This window comes from Aphelocoma coerulescens, chromosome 6, assembly GCF_041296385.1.
Source record: "Aphelocoma coerulescens isolate FSJ_1873_10779 chromosome 6, UR_Acoe_1.0, whole genome shotgun sequence".
NCBI lineage: Eukaryota > Metazoa > Chordata > Aves > Passeriformes > Corvidae > Aphelocoma > Aphelocoma coerulescens.
This window is the reverse complement of record NC_091020.1, coordinates 26654234-26672850: the sequence shown is the minus strand read 5'-3', so window position 1 is coordinate 26672850 and position 18617 is coordinate 26654234.

Sequence of the window (18617 nt, the reverse complement as noted above, 5' to 3'; positions counted from 1 at the left end):
TTAGTCTGGGTTGTCCTGATGTGCTCTTGGCTTTGGTTTTTCAGGACAGAATGAGTATATCCCTGTACACACAGAGTCTACCAAAATCAGGCAGGGTCAAATTTAACACTTTTAAGTTCCAAAGCTCACAAAATCTGTGCTAATTGCACCTCTAGGCACCTGAGCACTACTTTATCCACCTGTGCAAGAGAAGTTGGGGTCCTTGCCTGCCTTCACTTCCTCTTGGGGGAAAAAGAGAGAGGTTTCTCAATGAAGCCTGAAGTTAAGAGCTGTGAACTGCCACCCCCTGTCCTTTCCCTAAATATGAAACAGGATTGAACTCTTATGGAAAACAAATCAACATGTTAATAGAGTTTGAGACATCATAAACATACCATAAACCTTCAGCTTCACATTTCACATGTCTATATCCTTATTTTGCTTTGAGCATTTTTTCATGTGTGTGGGAAAATCATCCTTCAAGAGCCACAGTAGGGCATGATTTTGGAAAGTTTGACCTTAACTTAGGTGCTAAAATGGGGCTTCATTAGCTGGCTGGCAGGGCCAGGGGGTGGTGATGTCTGCCATTTGGGTGGAGAGACACATCCAGCCACTGCTCTCCTCCCTTTCAGGCCTGTCCTCCCACTCCTGGCAGTTAAAAATTACAGGCGTGGATGTCCCTGTTATTTATACAGCAGACACATCTTAAATCCTCATGTCCTTATATGCTGGATCTTGGCAAGAGCTAGATGACTCTTTAGGAACATGTCTCTGGGTGCAACTCAAACCTCAGCCAAGCTACTGGGAAAGTTTTGGTGGATCTCAAAGAGATATGGATCAAATGGATCCCAGGGCTGGATCCAGAAAAGAGCTTATGGCTGCTTTTTGCAATACTCTGCAATGTGCTGAACTTGCAGAATGTGTTGAAGTCCCTCAAAGTTTCTTGGTAGCACCAAAGCTGCCAGAGAGCTTCTGAAATGCCAGGTCCTCACTGCTTCTTCTTTGGAGCAGTACTGCTTGTGAAACAAACCTGGTTTTCTTTCCCAGCCTGGGTTGTGAAAAGAGACAACAGGCAATTAAAACGTTGGGTGAAAACTGGTGTCAATCCATAACACTGATTTCATATTTAGATCTTCATCTGCAAATCAGGCAAAGAGCTTGAGTCCATTGCGGATGGAGCTACTTGGGGCTGAACCTGTGGCCTAATTTGAGCCCATCAGAATCAGAGGCAGTGTGTTTGTCAGTTCTCTGTAGTGGGGCCCAGGCACTCCTCCAAAGTGCTTGGTGGTTAAGGATGCCAGGAAAGTGGAGTTTCATTAGTACCTTAAAGAAGTGAGGGCTTTGGTGGATCAATGTTTGTCCCTGCTGGGTCCCTCATGGACACACTTAGGTGGCTCTCTGCCAGCACCCACGTGTGCACACAACCTCACCTTCACAGGTGGTCACAAACAGCTGCTCACACACACACAGTCTGTGCATGAACCAGAGAGGCGAGAGGGGTTCTCTGCGTGCAATTCCGAGGTGTTTAACGGCAACACCCTGAAGGGAACAGAGACAAGAAAGAACAACTTGAAAGCTCGCGCCCCTTTTATCCCAAAAACTCCCAAAGGCAGGCAGAGCATCCAAAACCAATAGTCTGAGGGCTAGGGGGCAGAGGCAAGGTTGAATGACACAACAGGGGCCAATGGGAAAAGGGATGGGAGGGGGAGAGGGCCAGTGACCAGCAGAATCTAGACAAAGGGAGAACTTATTAGCACAGTGTTGTAAGGAGAGACCACTTTTAAGGCAACTTGAGGGGTGTAAAGTGGACTCAGCCACTGCAACATCACCTGTGATAATTGTGGAGGGAAGTGCATCTCTGAGGGTGTGAGGCTTGCCTGGCTGGGTAATAAGACTGTCATTATAAGCTGGACTGTGAGCAGTTTTGATGAGAAGAAAGTAAAATAGGAATGAATTGCAGTGCAAAGTTTCCTCTTAGTGCTCTTTTTCCAGGCAGAGGAAGCACTAAGCATGAGTGCACTGCTAGACTGCAGTAATACCTTCTGCTGATAAGTGATAGGAAGAGCAAAGCATTCTCAGGATGGCACCTGTAACTCCTCAGTGTTAGGCTAAAAATGGCTTAGGGATGTGTAAGTGCCTTTGCAAAGAGAACTGCTTGTGTGCACAGATGTCTGTGTTCTGCAGCAGACTTGGTCACGAGGCTGGTTCTGCCCATTAGCTGTGAACATGCTGAAAAGAGTTATCATGGTGCAAAGTATCCAGTCCCACATGAGGGGCTAAGACTGAGCTCTTAGGCAGCCCAGGTGCCAGTGAGAGTGGGGGGTCATTGCCACCATCAGGGATATTAGGATGGGACCTTTCTGGAGTGTGTCACTGCTGGAACACAGCAGCTCCGCTTGTGTGGTCTGTAGAAGAGATGCTTCAGAGTTTTCTGAGCTGTCATCCTCCCTGGTTTGTAGAACACCTTGTTGCTGCCTTATAGCACTGGCAGAAAGCTGGCACACTGCCCCTAGAAAAGGTGCAGCTGCAAACATCTGTACTCAGCAACCACGGGGACTTTTATCCTTCCATTCGTTAGAGCTGATCTCAGATGATAAACACCTTCTTATGAGAGTCGGAAAAAGCTAATATGCCAAACCAGGAATGAAATCTGAAACACTTGGGACTTGGATCTGCACTTAGTTCTGCTTCCCACTAAAGGGTGTGAATGAAGCAACTTAATAACTTACTTGTCTGAGGAGTATGTAATGTCAGACCCCCAGAGGAGTTGGAAGGACTCCTCTCACCCCTCGAAATTTCCTGCTGGCTACCAGGTATTCTTTTATCATCACACTTTAAAGTGAAAACACTCTACATTATTCTCTATGAACTGTATTGCAGTACACGACTTGGGAATGACCTGAATAGGAAGGTCTGACAGATTGCTTTTTCTAAAGGCTCTTCAGGGAAAAAAAGCAGATATGACCCTCTGCTAAATTATACCTGTGTTAAAGTAGTGCATTGCCACTGCTGTTGACAGCTTTGCAGCTGGCTAAATGAGTGTGAAAGAAGGATTGGGACCAGCATCAAATTATTTTCCACTTAGCAGAATTGCTGTGGTCTCTGCTAAGCCCAGGGAAGTTTAGAAAAACCTCCTTGGTTCTGACCTCCTTCCCCCAGGTTTGACAGGTCATTAGAGATGGTGAATCATCCATATCTTCAATACAGTGATTTGGGGCACTTTGAATGTAAATAGTGTTCTAAATAAGATTTCATTATTTTGGACTACATCAGTGGGAATGTGCTGTAGATGATTTGTGAGAAAAGTGTTTGAAGACAATTTGTTGGGTATGAGCTGCAGAACTCATGAAAATCACTGTTGGTCCATCCTCTGCCCACTGCACTAAGATAATCCATCCCTTCCCTGTTCTGCCTTTTCTTCCTGTGTGGGAATTTGGGATTTGTGTCTGTGTCCCTGTTGAGGTGAGGACTTACATATTCATTTCCTTAAGGCTGGGGAGGAATAGTATTTCCCATTCATTAAAGTTCAGATTATTTGTCAGCCTGAAAACCTGAGTGCAGGCAGTGCCTTGTTTTGTGTTTGGGTTGTGACCTGCTGGTCTCCTCCCTCCTCTGAGGTGGAGGACAGGATGCTGTGGGGCTGCCCTGTCACCTGCACTACTGTAGGAGCAAGCAATCCTATGGCCCTGGACAGAGGGGTTATCAGCACTGTCCTGGCATTTTGCTGCCTGCCCCCGTGGGCTGTGCACCACCATGGGATCAGATCCCATGCAGCCACAGAGAAAAACCCCATCCTAAAGTCATAGAATCATCAAATTGTCTAGGTTGGAGAAGACCTCCAAGATTGCTGAGGCCAGCCATTAACCCACCACTGCCAAGACCACTGCTAAACCATGTACCTAATCACCACATCTACATTTCTTTTAAACACTTCCAGGGATGGTGACTGCACCACTTCCCTGGGCTCCTATTCCAATGCCTGACCACCTTTTCAGTGGAGAAATTTTTCCTAATATCGAATCTAAAACTTGCCTGGTGCAACTTGAAGCTGTTTCCTCTCATTCTGTCACTTGTTACTTGGGAGAAGAGGCTGATCCTCACCTCTGGCTACACCCTCCTTTCAGGGAGTTGTAGAGACCAACAAGCTCTCCCCTGAGCCTCCTTTTCTAAGGGGGCTAAGCACCCCCAGGTCCCTCAGCTGCTCCTTATGACGTGTTTCCTAGACCCCTCACCAGCTTCACTGTCCTCTGGACACACTCCAGCACCTCAGTGTTCTCCTAGCACTGAAAACAAGCATAAACCCGAAAGTACAAAACTGAATCCAGTGTCTCTGCGCTGGGCCGGCGGTGCAAGGGCGGCCCGGGCAGGGTGCGGGGTACCCAGGGCTGTCGGGAGCCAGCGCATCCCGGCCTGGCGAGGCGGCTCTCGGCAGGGAAAGCGCAGGGGCATCCCCAGCTCCGCTGCGCTCCGCTCCGGCCGCCGCCGGTCGCCATCGGCAGAGGGACCCCTCGGACCGGCCATGGGCCCGCAGCGCGGCTCGCCGGGAGCTGCCGGATGCGCGCATCACCCGCGCCCGGCAGGACCGAGCCAACGCGGGAAAGACCTGTGGGCGAAGGAAAAACGGATGAGGGGGGAAAGCAAACAGCGAATAATCAAGTTTTTCCCAGTCACCTGCTGTTTGTTCAGCAGTTTTTGTTGACAAAGTATTTGAAATTATGAAGGTGGAAGTGTCTCGGTAAAACTAAGGCCTGTTTCTGCCAAACTTGTTCTGTAGTAGTCTTATTCATGATTTTGTGGGCTCTAAGACAAAACTAGGAAGAGATTATGGGTTTAGGTGGATGCAAGGTGCAGGTCTCTTTGCTTGGAGAACATTTGCCTCTGCTATGCTGGTGCCTCAGCGAGTGTCATCCCCATCTCCATTCTCTCCAAAAAAAAAGGAAGAAATGTCCCATCGATGTCCTGGGAGTAATAGTAATAACAGAGTCATAGAATCATTAAGGCTGGAAAAGCTTTCTAAGATCATCAAGTCCAACCATTATCCTAAATTAGCAATAGGAAAAAAAGCAGAGCAATCAAAGGGCATCTGCTGCGTCCTAAGAAACTGCTGGGCTTCACTATGCTAAAAGCTGCAATTATTAATGTAACAGATGATGGGGTTGATTTGAAACCTTTAGTGAAGTCAGCTGTAGCATTTCTTTTCACCCCATCAAGGCTAAAGTATGAGTTATGGACTTGCAGAGAACAGTTTTCCTTATAGGGAGTGCAGCTCCTGGTTTTGAAGGAGAACACAAACTCCCCAGCTCCAGCTCGCTGTGAGAATGGCCCTTTGGAGAGGAGTTTGCAGTGCAGCCTGAGGGCCACGTGCTCAGGCTTCTCCAAGAGCTCCCTGGGTACCCCTATGAATTCTGCATCTGAAAATGCCTCAGAAAGTTTTTGCCTTTCCACTGTCCTTCAGAAACTGCCAATTGGAGGGGGAAGAATTTTAAGTGCATTGATCAAGATCTTTTCAGGGAGCCAAACACTTTTTTCAGTTCATCGCTCTTTCTTTTTGTGAAGGATTTCCTTTCTTTCATAATCACAGGCTGCAGTGCTGTAGGTGTGCCTCAGAAATGCTGAATACAGGTAGACAGACCTGAAGCCTGAATCTTTACACCCAGAAGGACAGGTCCCTGCCCCAGCTGCTTGAGTCATCTGTATTCATCTGTGCTACAATAATCCTTCCTGCAAAGCCAGCCATGTGCCTTCGGTACAGCTGCGTGACTAATCCTTAAGTAATCGTTTATTTGGGGAATGTCACCTCTGGGTGTACAATTTATTGGTCCATAACAGTACATTTTGAAGGGAGCAGGTTGAAATAATCTAATTAGCATTTCCTGAAGGGGGATAGGACCCCTTCCCCTTCTCTCCTTGTCCCCAGTAGAGTACAAGGAGTACATGGTGTGCGTGTGAAGAGATGGGAATCTGAGTTTCAAGGAGATGAGGGGTGTCTGAAGGCTGATTGCAGTGTGAAGGACAGACTTGGGAGGAAACACAGGGAAACACAATGTGGGAAAGGCTGCTTTGCCTAGCTGCTGGAGCTGTCAGCTGCACAGCAGTGGAGTCCCAGAGAGCTTTTTGAATATGTGATGGGAGCCATAACACTGTGCCTTGCTGTAGGATGCTCTGTGGCTCGAGAACAACTGGGCTTCTGTGTCTGAGACCACATCACGGCCATGCTGCGCTGCATGAGTTGTACGCAGCACAAACGTTTCTAGTACTGCTGGAATGTCAGGGTTACGACACTCCAGGTGGAGAATTCTCTAGTGCTGGTCCCTCAAGAACTTTGGTGGGCTGGAGGAGTGTAGGTGGGTCTGGATATGTCTCTCCTGTTACAAGCTCATATGTTGGGAAGGTCACAGCACAGCCAGCTAGTCTTTAAGGGCGCTAGGAAGGCTGGCAGCTAGGAAGGATGTTGTACCTGGAGCCAAATCCCATCGAATCAACCACCACAGAGTGGAGAACTTGCCTTCTCAAAGGCTGGATCCTGAACATAATGCTTCAGATTTCATGTACTGCTTAACACCAGAGGAAAGAACATTTACAGTCTGAATTCCTCTTGTTTTTTCACTTCATGTCTTTTTTCTCCTCTTACAAGACAACTCAGGAACTCATCAGCTTGAAGAGCACGGTGCCGGCAGTCCCTGGGGCTTGTTCCTTGCTCTGACCTGCATCCCAAGACGTGATTTGAGTTGCTGATAGAACTCAGGGAAAATCCAGCCCATGCAGGACTGGTTGCTATGATATTTTGTAGATCACCATATCAGCAGCTCTTGGTGCTAGAGTAACCTACATTCTGCTTTGTGTCTGATTAAAGCCTTTCTGACAGGAACGCTATGTGTTTGACATAAATATGGATGATTTGGGCTTCACAAACCAGACAAATCTCTATTTACCCAGTGGTGGTAAAGTATAACTCCTGTGGGACAGCTTTGGGATCCTTTTGCCTTTTAAGGGATGAGTTAAAAATAAAGCTATTATTTATTCATCTGTTGCTTCCTTTGGCAATAAAATTCATCACTTATATTTTGGCATAGTGGGGAAGAATTTCTAGGTGAGGATTTGATTTGAGGAAATGTTTCTAAAAACCTGATTCCCACAAAACAAGGACGTTTTTCCCCTCTTGTGTAAGATAAGGAGATTAAAACTAGGCATTTCCAGACAAGGCTGAAAGTATGTTCCTGTCCTGCTCACTAAAAGTTGGAGATGGTCAATGGGTCATTGGTCAGTTGTCCCAGGGGCATTATATGTAAGACAACTTTGCTGACTTTCAATCAACCTCCTTAACACTGCTGCAGTGAAGGAAAAAATAGCTGGTTCAAATGAGGACCAAAATCTGGATGCCTGGTTCCAAGAGGACTTTTAAGGCAATGCAAATGTTTCTTAAGGCTATTTTTTTGCATTCTAGTTCAAACTGCTGTCTAATCCTGTCTAGCATCTGGTGCTTCAGAGAAAGGAAGAAAAGAATGAAATGAAACCTCCCTGTAGACCCAGAGCATTCAACTAAACTGCAGTTTTTCTTGTCTTAAAACAAGATTAGCAATCATTTAAAGGGCAATTGATAGAAGCGGAGTGCGGGTCTGTGGTCATTTCCATGAAATTATCAATACATCCCTAGGCATGAAATCTTAATTTTCAGCGCTTACCATTAAAAAACAGCTCAGTGGGGTCACCACGAGGTCACTGACATTACGTGCACTGGTTACTATTCCCAGCTGATGCTATTACCTATTTTGACTTTGCCCTTTGGCTTGCCTTTGGCACTTGAACTGTACTAACCACTGGCGATATGAATCAGTGCTCAGGACTGACAGTCTCACAGCCACTCGGGCAGGCTGGAGATGTGCCGAATAATTAATCAGAGCTACTAATGAGGCTGCATAATGCTGGGGGCTTGAAGGAACTTTCTTGCAATGTGGTTGTGTCACAGTTATTCGAGAAGAAGAGGAGAAACATGATGGTTGTTACAGCAGAGAGAAAATCCAACTAGAATATTTTAAGTCAAGTGATGAGCTGCTATGGTGTTGTTTAGATTTCTTGCCACATGGCTTATGATGTTCAGTATTTATGATAGTACTGTGGGAGCTGCAGTGGTATGAAGAGAAGAACAGAATGATTTTTAGAAGAAGTAAAAGGTTTTAGTTGTAACAGAAGCCATTGCCTCTATATAAAGCCACTTTTTTTCATTGTTTTCACATAGGTGTCCACATCTGCAGAGTGATAGTGGAAAATTGCAAGCAGATCATCTGCTTTTTTTGGCTAGAAGAATTCCTCACTATAGCATTTGAAAGCTATAGGTTTATCTCCTCCACGAATTTCTATGTATGAAAACATCAATTATCAGCTGGAACTTGTGGCATCCTATTGACTACCAGGTCCACTAGGGAAAACGCTGCTTCTGCACTTTACCAGGAGAGTGGAAAGAAAGGACACGCAGGGCTCACATGCAGCACTGGGAACAAATTGTCGCAGTCCTCAGTAACCTTCGCCGCTGGAATCTGCTGTCCATTTTGTGGACGGCAAACATGGTCAGGTCTTGCTATGACAAACTAACCCTGAGCACATCTTTCCTCATCAGGCCAGCCAGCTAATCCCTGCCTGTCCTTAGTTTTGTGCAATCTTGCTGTAGGTCATGGCCAGGGAAGGAGGAGAGAGCAGGAAGCTTGTCCTTTTCTGCCCTGTGCTGTAACAAGTATTTTCAGCCTCTTGGTCTCTCTCCCCATGCAGAAATAAAGGGGAGGGGGAAAATCTGATTTGATAGAGGCAACTGGAAGAGTTTGCCAGGTAAAAGCCTGTGGGACAGCAGGCACACTTCACCAGTTCTCTGCAGGAACTTCTCATCACATTTTGAGTATTTCTGGGAACCTTTTCCTCTTTCCCCATCTTTCTAAATGCTGAAGTTGGAATTTTTCAGTCCCCCTTTAAAAAAACTTGAACAATCATGTGTGCTATATGGTCTCTTCTCTCAGCCTCTTTAATTTTGCAAAATTTTGCTTCAGTCGCAAGGATCATTGCCCCTCCTCACCCACCCTGCTGGGAGTCTGCAGTGATGTGACTGCTCAGTCCACCCTGGTGCCTCCATGTGTTGGGAGGGATGGAGGACATAGCACATGGGACACCCTTTGTCCCTCCAAACCTTGATCTCGAAGGACCTGGATACCATTTTGCCTGGCTGATCCAGGGCATGTTGCCTTTGGGAACAGCTTGCACAGCCCAGACAAGTGAGGCAGAGCTACCAATCACTTTAAAATCCTCAGGCACCTTATCCAGAAGTCAATTCATTATGCCCGAGCCTCAAAATCATTAGTCAGCAGTGGCCATTTTTTTTCAATTATGGGGTTTAAGGGATTACTGTGAGTCATTACCCTGAGGTATTAATAGCAGCATTGCTTCTGAAATGACTCAGGTAAGGAGGTGGTGCATCAGCTGCACCCAGGGCAGCAGGGAGCTGGGAGCATGACCCTTTCTTTTAGTCTCTAGAGCAGGACTGAAAGGAAAACATGCCCTTGTGTTAAATATTCAACTCATTCCACAGGCTTTTCACTTTGTCTCTCGAGGGGTCAATTAAAGCTTCACGGTCTTTCCTGCCACACTGGCAAAAAAAGATCTTCATCTCCCCTTCCTTTGATTAACTGTGTTGTTATAAACAGAAGATGCAGCACAAGCAAAGGAAACTGATATGCCTTCCCCCCAGCCAAGGTCCTTGTAAATGAATCCATTAATTTGAACCAGGGCACTCCTGTGCTTGAAAAGGTGCAAAGCTGGCACACAGCTTAAATCCTGCTGAAGTCTAGGTGTTGTGGGGGCAAGTGGCCTCAGATCTGGGAAGCTGCCCCTGCACACACAGACTTCACACAAGCCTGGGCATGGGCCTGCTGAAGTGGTTTGCTGCAGATCCTTCCCCCAGTTTGGCCTCTTAGTTCCACAAAAAAAGATGCTCAGAGCAGGCATTTAAATTTTTATGAAGTGCTTGCTTTATTATCTTAATAAATCCTTGTTTGGTTTGCAGAATGCATCCCCATTGAAGTTAAGAGTTTATATGAAAATTAAAACAGCACTATATCTTCTTAATTAGACAAATGTATAGATAAAAAGAAACAAATGTCAGCTGGCAGTGGAATTTAGCTTTGCTGGGAGGGCTATTTTATATTTCTCTCTCAAGATGCTTGCAGAGGTTAATGCTTGTGCTGCAGGCATTCAAAGGGACAGCAAAATTGTCCCTTATCAGTAGGCAAAACACAGGCACAGCCCATTCTTCTGTGTTGAGCATCTCATCTGTGCTGAATTATTTACTTACAAAAATAAGTTACATAATTGTTACCACATAAAAATTAAGCATATTTAATTTTTCACAGGTGAACAGCCAAGGCTGAGCCCATGAAGCCTTTGCTCTGGCACATTATTTAAGGTACACTAACTTACAGGCTTAATTGGCGAAAAATTGTGGGAGAATATTGATCAATTAATTTTTTATTCAGATTGTTTTTGGCTTTCAGAAGCAAGATATTTAAGAAGGAGGTCATAATTACTTCTTACATCTCCTAAAGTCTCCAGCTGTAAATCAAGGGGAGTCATCAGATGTTCTCTACAAGAGAGCTTTTTTTTTGAGTGAGACAGGAAGCAAAATTAAGCTGAATTGTGGGAATAGTTTTCTTCTAGCTCAGAGCTGGCTGCAGGGTGGATCTCAGGCTGCATTTGCTCTCTTAGCTACACATGTCAGAAGAATATCTAGTTCTCAGAATGAAATATAGTGGGAGAAGCTACTGGGTTATACCATAAATTCTTGCAGTTACTGGCTCTGATGTCTAGGGTTTTAGTAATGGGTTTTGTTCCATGTAATAGGTTGGGATAAGTGCTGTTTTGCAGTAGGTCTGCTGAAGCAGACGTGGGCCTGGCTACAGGGCTCCTCATCTTCCTTGGGATTAAGTGGATGGAGACTCGTCAGGAGGCATCAATCTAGAGATCTCCTACCAAATGGTTCCAAGACATTTGGTTTTAAAGGAGACCAGTGGCTTCATAACCCTGCCCTGGAGCATGAAGAGACATGGCAAAACTGTCACTGCAGTGGCTGAAATAAGGGTAGAAAGCAGAGAACAAAAATGTAACACAGAGTTTAAAGATATCTTCTTAAAGCAGATCAGATACTTTCTGTTTACTGTTCAGTTTAAAACACTATTGTCAATGAACTCTGCTTAAAAGGTTTTTCATCTTGACTTCTCATCCTTCTTTTAAAACTTTATGAATTAGGGAATTGGTCCTGCTTCTAAAGGGAACATAACAGACTTGGAGAGACTTCCTCACTTATAGAATAAAACCAAGACCATCAAAACAAAATCCTTGTCTGGGGCAGTCTGTTTAGCAGAAGTCGCAGGCAGGAAGTTTAATGCAGTCCTGGTATTGTTAGGGTGAGAGGAGACCTGCAAATGTCACTGTGCCATGGGGTGCATTGGTAAATAATCAGAGAACAGCCTTTTGGGGGAGATCTCCTCTCCTAGGCACACAGCAGCAGCCATCATTAGTTTTGTTGCAAGTGTATCTTCCAAATGGGGAGATCAATTCTGAATATTTTATGGCTTTAATTACACCACCCTGCATGTGATGCAGAGAATGGGTTATTAGGCTGCTGGATGCTAATTTCCTTCTAGGATGAGAGTGTTTTTTCCTCATGCTTTTCCTGCTTTAGATAGCAAAATATTGTATGCAAGGAGGCAAAAATTCATGGCTGTATTGAACTAGCAGTTAGACTTAAAACAAGAGCTGGCAGAGCAAAAGGTCTCCACTCTTTTCCAATATGACTCAATAGCTGAGTTATGAGCAGCATTAGGATTTCAAAGGGCAGCGAAGGAATTATTTATCACGAAGTCATTCATATCTGCTGCCAGAGAGATTCTTCTGCAGTTAATCAAAAAGTCCCTGGGTTTTGATCTAACACCTAGGACACAAAGATGGTGCTCAGGTGGGGATAATACAGACCAGGGGTGTTGTCTGGCTCTTCCATGTCTAGTTCAAAGAAAGAGACCAAACTTGCTGCTGCAAGGTGCCACCAGACTCACTTCTAGCAAGCACAGTCAAAGCCTGGGTGTTGGAGCTATGTGTATGAGTTTCTACCAGTGAAACAAGAGCAGTGATGTAGCAGCTTTGTCAGACAGGCTCTGGACTCTCTCTTCATGCTATCGCAGCTCACCTGCAGGCAGGTCAGTCTGTCTATGCAGGCAGCTCTGCAAGCCCTTGAAAAGTCAGGTCTAAGGAAACAACCAAGACACTGTGAGCTCAAATCAGAGCTCTGATGGAGAGTTTGTCCTTTCCCATCTGAGCCATCTGTCTGCCTCTCCCCTGGTATCTTTTACCAGATCTTTCAAAGCCATTTATTTTGACAGTCTGCATGATGACACGATATAGCAGGGGCTGTCTGCTCCAGTAAGTAATGACTTCATATATTTTGCTTTGCATCTGGGTGCAAAAGGCCATTGCCCTCTGGTTGGATAAGTTGGCCTATCATCACATCGAATCTCATAAATGAAACAGGACTGAATAATAGAATCAGCAATTGTTTAGATTGGAGAAGATCTCTAAGAGCACCATGTCCAACCATTAACCCAGTACTGTCAGGTCCACAACTAACTTGACACTAAGTGCTGCATCTACATGTCTTGTAAATACCTCCAGGGGTGCTGACTCCACCTCTTCCCTTGGCAGCCTGTTCCAGTGCCTTACAACCCTTTTAGTGAAGAAGTTTTTCCTAATATCCAATCTAAACCTACCTTGATTATCCTAAGACCTTGTCCTATTGCTTGTTAGGTGGCAGGGGGGACTGAACTAGACCTCACTACACCCTCCTTTCAGGAAATTTCTGGGAGTTATAAGGTCTCCTCTGAGTCTTCTTTTCTCCAGGCTAAACAATCTCGGCTCCCTCAGCTGCTCCTCACGGGACTTGAGCTGCAGACCCTTCCCCAGCTCTGTTGCCCTTCCCGGGACACGCTCCAGCACCTCAAAGTCTTTCTTGTCATGAGGGGCCCAAAACTGAACCCAGTATTCAAGGTGAGGCCTCACCAGTGCTGAGCACAGGAGGCCAATCACCACCCTGCTCCTGCTGGACACACCATCTCTGAGACACAGCAGGTGCCATTGGTCTTCTTGGCCACCTGGGCACACACTGGCTCATGTTCAGCTGCTGCTGACCAGCCCTCCAGGTCCTTTTCCCCTGGGCAGATTCCCAGCCACTCTGCCCCTAGCCTGTAGTGCTGCATGGGGTTGTGTGACCCAGGGGCAGGACCCTTCACCTCCCTTTGTTGAACCTCATACAGTTGGCCTTGTCTCATCAATCCAGCCTGGTTAGATCCCTCTAGGCTGACTTCATCTCAGCATCTTCCAAGAGAATGGATCTGGTGATTGAAGGAACCCTATAATCTCTCCTGAGACTGAATTCCTGGTCCTGAACAGCCTGAGAGGGGCTACACAAAAATGTTACTTCTGAAATTTCCAGCTGTTAAAACAGACACATAGACCTTTGGGCAACCATGGGCTAGCTAGGGGATCTGCCAGGGCTCCTAGAGCCTGGTGCCTGCTCTAGGCCCACCTGTGTGTGTTTGAGCTGCTTTCCTCTCCACAGCAGGTTATGCTACAGTCCTGCTCTGTTTAAAAGGCCCATGTGCTGCCCTGGCAGATGCTGTGCTTCAGAGGACAATGTTTTCAGCCATGAGTTGCACTTGGCTGAGTTCAAAGGAACTGGTTATGGCTAGAAAATAGCTCTCCTCAGTTCCATCATTTATCAATGACACACATTGCACTCATCTTCTTTGGGACTGGATTTATAGTCTGATAAAGTAAATGGCAGTCTCTTTGTTGACTTAAGAGGATTTTTGGGTTCACAGTTACGACTTGGTACAGTAAAAGCACACTGCCTTTACAAGTCAAGGAAAAATAACCCATATTAGACTAAGTTTTACTTTCCTAAATAGTCTGCATTCTGGGTTTTTTTTGGCACTATTTCACATAACTGCTATCTTGGGATGTCTATTTTGTAATTGTGCACAACAGATAGTTCTTTTATTCTCCAAATAACTTTCAAATACATCTTTCAGTTGTGTTTTTTGCTCATCCAGTTCAGCTGAAGGCTTAATGCATATCGACCTTCAGCAGATCTGCCTTTTTAAGACCTGCTTGGATTTCTTTGTGGCTATTCTTTGTGGGGCAAGGAAATGACACTTTTCTTTTATCACCTTCCATAGCAGGAATTTCTGTAATGGATGGGGTTTCCTTCCCTTCCCATTAAACCTGTGTGTCCTCACAGACCCCTGTGAACACTGAGGGGTCTGTGTGTAAATCAGGTGTTTCTTATTCACATCTTTAAAATCCTCAGCCTTTTCCTTTTTCCAGATGGCATGTTTTTCAGGAGTCCTGTATGATCTTGTGTGAATTAGCTGTGCATTTGGAAGCTGAGTTAAAAAGCTTTTGGAGACTAAATCTCTAACAATTCCCAGTCTGAGGTTCTAATCTTGGTTACAGTGTTGAGGGAGGGGGAATTCTAAAGTGTGTTAGCAGAAACCTGGGAAGTTTCCTGAGGAGCAACCTGGACCAATCTCTTCCTCCCATCCTTCATCTTACCTCCATAAGGCTTGCTACTTTGGTGCCCATGAGAAAGCCATGATTATTATTATTTCTTACCAACAGGGAATCAAGAAAACAGGGTGGTTTGGCAGGGTTCCTCATTCCCAGAATCATGTAGTTTCTCTTGTGTGTCAAAAAGAAGATTGTCTCTCCCTGTAACTCCTCCTCTCTCTTCATCAATCTCCTGTTGTGGGGCAGCCAGGGGAGAGGAACAGATGCATTTACATTACTACAGATCATCTTCTCATATCTTGAAGATTTTCTCTTCCCAGCAGATGATCTCCATCTATGCTTATCTTTAATCTCATTTCGTTGCCTACGATCCCTTTTGTGATTTCATTAAGTGCTCCTTATGCTTATCTTGGAGAAATTTAGAAGAGCACAGAAAGATCCATGTGATGAGGAGGTGATGAGAAAGTGTGCTGTCAGAAGTACATATCAGGTAGGGAAGAAATAATGATTGCAAGATATGTGAATACTATTGCTGTGGGGGTCAGAGTTAAGGTTAATTAAATGTCTTCATTGTGCATTGTCTTCCCCTTAAGGTGTTTGAGAGCTTTCTAAGAGAACCATTAACTCTGAGCAGCTGAGGTTTTTAATGAGTATTTTTATTGATTTTGCATGCAACAGGTTTGCTCTTAACTTACCTCTATGTATTCCTCGTGTTGTTTGCCTTGAAACTATATTTAAATTTTCCCAATTCAATATTACTAACTGGTACATTTTAAATCAGATATGGTATGTAAATATTCTTACTTTTTTAAGAGAAAGCCATCAAAGTGCACATAGCCCTTTTTTTTTCAGTCTTTCTACAAACATGATATGAATAAAATATTCTGGAAATTACATGCAGATAACTAATGTGGCTCCCACTGAACTAGGCAATTAAACCATCTCCATATGAATTGCTTGGTGATATGCAAAAGTATATGTTTTAGCATTTCCTGCATTATACAGGATTTAAAATTAAAAAGAACATTGCATCTAGATAAGGATCTGAAAATTGTTGGGTCTCTTGTTTATTACCTCCATGTTGCTGTGACAGATTTAAGCAGATATTAAGTATGAGCATTTGTGATTCATTCCTTCTGTATGTATGAGCATTTCCTTTCAAAATGCCTGCTTCTCATTTTGCATGAAAACTACTGTTTCACTGCCATGGAAATGAGAAATTGTGAGAATTAATGGAATGATGAATCTCCATTGCTTGAAGACTTTCAATCAAGGCTGGCTGTCTTGAAGAGTTATTGTTCTCATTGTAGGAGGAACTAGAGGAGGTAGTGACCTATGTCTTTCTTTAAGGCCCTTTTCTGGCCCTGATATGACGTTTCTGATGCAAATTTCTTTTTTTATACTCAGTCTAGCCAGATCCCCTGGAGGTCTCCGCTCCTGCTGACAGTGCTGTATGTGTCTTTGGGAATACTCTTGACCTGACACTGGTTTGGTTAGAGCTCACTTAGGACAATGCTATGGGTCTCCTCCATGATATTTTGGTTTCTCACTTTCTGCAAATCTTCAAGTAACTGCATTCTGTGTTTAGACTGTGGGGCACATGACCTACACAGATGTGTCCAGAGTCCTCATCACTGATTCTCCAGCCTGGGGATCCAGCTGGAGCATCCATGCTGCTCTGCGTGCCTGTTCAAAAGACAAGTGGGCTGGGGACAGGGAGAGGGAAGTGGAATTTTAAACTAGAGGTCTTGTGTGCCTTACCACTCTTTGTTACTCATCTAAAAAAACTCTCAGGTCTCTTCTGTATTTACAAAAGGAAATGTTCAGTTCTGCTGCTGTTCAAACAATCTATCAGCTCCGTGTTATAAAATACAACAGTACAGATCTGAGGCCATTAGTTAAAGACATAAAGAATCACGCCCAAAGTTGTAAACATAAATTTTTGTGAATTATTTTTTTATTGAAGTGTGTTCAAGAAATTTGCATATAGATTAAACCCTAAATATACCAAATGTCCGTCTGTTTACATCCTGATGCCTTTGCGTTGCTGCTGTGAATGGATTGCATTCGGAGCTGGAGCATTCTCCTCATTGCCTCTCTAACTAAAATACTGCAGCAGTGGGAGTTATAAGGGATCCTTACAGGTCACAGACATGCTTGGGAGATCTTTGACTTGTTGGGACTTTGGTATGAACTGGTCACAATTTTAATGTATGTTGCCTGAAAAGCTAATGAGGCTCCATCTGGAGAGTTATAACTGATTACAGGCTCAATTATTTCTCCTACCTGAACAGCTCAGACGTTTGTTCATACTCCTATAAAAAACAACAGCAGCAGCAACTCGGCAGCTTCTCCTCATCAGAAGGAGATATTCTTTGCTGAAAGCTGTTATTCCATGGACTTGTACCCCATGCAGGCAAGTGTCCTTTTTTTTCTTTTCTTTGTCTTTTTCCCCTCTAAATTTCATTTCTTGGGCATTTTAAATGCCTCCTCCCTCAAGGTGATCTTGTAGTGGTTAGTGGTTCATCAGGATGGATGTACAGTTGATATTGATATCCTTGCCTTCACGGATGGGGCAGTCTAATCTAATAGCTGAAGCACCTGAGGGGTCAAACAGTGGGATAATGTAGAGTGATCACTTCTAACTAAAATGTGATAGCACTGAAGGAGAAAATAAAAACCTATGGGGCAAAAGAAGGTAAAAAGTGCATTTAAGTTGTTTGTACGATGATATAACAGCAGGAATATGTCCACAAAACCTTGGTGATAGAGCCTGGCTGTCAAGGCAAAGGATTTGAAATCTGCCTTGTACACTCACTATTTCCTGCTACAATCCCATTATTTCATCTTTCTGTCTTCATCTGGAAAGGAAGAAATGATGTTATAATCTGACAAACAAAGGTTGTGCACAGCACCTGGTCTGTGTGACATCAGTGCTGTTTGGATCCCTGGGCCACAGGAGTGAGGTTGAGCAGAGGTGATCATGGCACCCTGACTATCTGGAGCAGTTCACTGCAGGATTTGTAAAGCAGAAGCAACAGAAGAAGTTCCTAAAAAAATCTAATAACTCCTTTGTGAATTTCAGTTGATGTGTTTAGCTCTCCATCAGTTTGAGGGCTTGTTTCTTACGAGCACTTTTATTTTGCAGAGTACCAATTGTAACATTTTTCTTCCTGTCCCTGTTGCCTTATTCCCATGAGCAGTAGCCAGCCTGTTCTGGTGACCAGGGTCCTCTCCAGTTCAATAGGGGTAGAATATCATCACTTCTGTAGGGAATTGGGCTAGGTCTGTGTCAGGCATTCTGCTGGATGATACCAAGATCACTGAACCATGGCAAGCTGATAGGGTGATAGGCTGCAGTTAGCAGATTCAGCCATGCAGAAAAAACTAGAAGATCTGTGTCGGTGAGGGAGCAGGATCTACACCATGATGAGACAACAGATACAGTCAGATGATGGTGATGATGAGGGTATTAGGATCTGTGTCCTCCTTCACAGGAATGTAAAAGTGGTTTTTGACTTGCTGGGAACTAGAGGAAACTATTCTGTCCCAACAGTAAGTACTTTGAAAGAGATGAAAAAAAAATTCCTTGCTTGGCTAAAAAATCCATCTGAGATGGTAACTACCTATGCCTGGCTCTTGCAGACAGCCAGAGAAATGTCCCCAGGTCTTCAAGGCAGCCGTGAAATGAAAACTCTCCTAACAGATGATACATTCCCCTTATTAGTTACAGCCTGGTGGCCACTGTCAAACACATATTAATTATTTCTCTATTTTTTTTCCTTTTTAGCACCTGCAAGAAGCTTTTCCCTTCCATAAGCAGCTCTTTATTGACCAGCAGTTTGTTATTGATTTCTATATTCAATAAAACCCGTGGTAAATGGGGACATTAAATCTCACTTTTAAAAATGCAAGAGAAAATAGGACACCATGATGTGTTATGTTAACAAATGAAAGATAGAAGGAGAAACTTTGCAGGGGTGGATTGCCTGAAATTTTTTTGGTTTGGTTGCAAATAGACAAAATTTTTTTTTTGAATGTGT